Raw genomic sequence first — 1754 nt, 5'->3', positions numbered from 1 at the left:
CCCGGGAGTGTCTTGTGTGGCTCCCCCCAGTCACCGCAGTAGAAGGATCACATCCTGTGCATTGGTGTCTCCCCCGACAGGAATTGTTTTTCCTTTTACTGTGTGTATTTAACATGTGCAACTTGATGTTTTGAAATATGTGTACACATGGAGAGGCTAGATTGGGCGAATACTTGTATTACTATAATAAATACAGTAAAGCCTTGGATTGCGAGTAACTTGTTTTGCGAGTGTTCAAGACAAGCAAACATTTCTAATACATTTTAACTTGATAAATGAACGATATCTCAGAATACAAGTACTATGCTGAATGTCACATGACTGCAACTGAGCCAATCACTGCCCTCTGAGATTGTGGGGGAGGAGATCTCCGCAGAGGAGGAGGAGGAAAAGGCGGAGGAACCCCTCATTTCAAGTGAGAGTAGGAGATGTGGAAAACGCGGGAAACAGTGCAAAGTGCTGCAGGAAACTTCACCCACGTAAGGCCTCAGAATACAAGTACTATGCTGAATGTCACATGACTGCAACTGAGCCAATCACTGCCCTCTGAGATTGTGGGGGAGGAGATCTCCGCAGAGGAGGAGGAGGAAAAGGCGGAGGAACCCCTCATTTCAAGTGAGAGTAGGAGATGTGGAAAACGCGGGAAACAGTGCAAAGTGCTGCAGGAAACTTCACCCACGTAAGGCTGCAGCAGTGCGCAGTGCAAACAGTGCAAGCCGTGAATCTGTTTAAGGACGGTGCAACGTCACATTTCCGTGAAATCCTCAAAAGGAGGAAAACCAAGTGTCACCGGATAGTTCCTCGCTAAAGTTGCAGGAAAACAAAAAGATTCCATTGAGCAGTAGACAGCAGCGGTTCCCTTAGTGATGGTGAAAGTCGTCCTACGCAGGCGCCCCTCTTGTCTCCCTCACCCTGCCGCGGAGGTTTTCAAAGACACGTGCTGACTAATTTGTTTATTTTTCTTTATATTTTGTGTCTTCTTTATTATTTTGTATTATGTTACAGTAATATAATCATTTTTCTATGACTATTTTGGAGTTGTGGAACAAATCATCTGAGTTTCTATTCTTTTTTAAGGGGAAATCTGCTTCAATATAGAAGGGCTTTGGATTACAAGCATGTTTCTGGAGCAACTTATGCTCACAAACCAAGGTTTTACTGATCTTCCATATCTTTGTCAGGCTTGCTATTAGTAATCTTCTCAGTTTTAGTCAAACTGATGGGTAAAACTAGAATCATCTTGTTATATTTCCCTATTAACTGGTGACACTGGGCATAGTTTTGAGGTAGGCAATTAGTTTGCTGAGGCAAACTGGTTAAACAGCTACAAAAAGCCTGTCAGTCATGGAGACTCAGAGTGCACGGGCCAAACACAGAGTCCAGGGTGATGTCACGGCCTTTGACCCTGTGCACTAGGCAGTCGGGAAAGTGCGTTCTCAGTTCTTCATTTAGTCTGGCATGAACCCAAGCTGGCCTCTGATAGGACGGTAAATCTGACATCAGGCCAGTGAGTTCCTGGGAGGGCTCTCAGCTGAGTGCCTGATTCGCATGGGGAAGAAGCAGTGTAAGAATCCCGCGGACAGAAGAGCCAGGTCATGGTCCTCTTGGGCTCCGGGAGCCTTTCCACAGCCTGCTGTCACTGTGCAGAGGGTATTTCTGTTCTACTGTCAACGAACGCGAGTCCTCACTACCCTTACTCTGTCTTCTCCAGTTCTTTGTTTGGGAGACTAAGAACCTGAAAAGAATCTTCAGGA

The sequence above is a fragment of the Fukomys damarensis genome, unplaced genomic scaffold (genome assembly GCF_012274545.1).
Source record: "Fukomys damarensis isolate Sample0158 unplaced genomic scaffold, DMR_v1.0_HiC HiC_scaffold_17, whole genome shotgun sequence".
NCBI classification, from domain to species: Eukaryota; Metazoa; Chordata; class Mammalia; order Rodentia; family Bathyergidae; genus Fukomys; species Fukomys damarensis.
The sequence above is the reverse complement of the archived record's forward strand: the minus strand, read 5'-3'. Positions refer to the sequence as shown.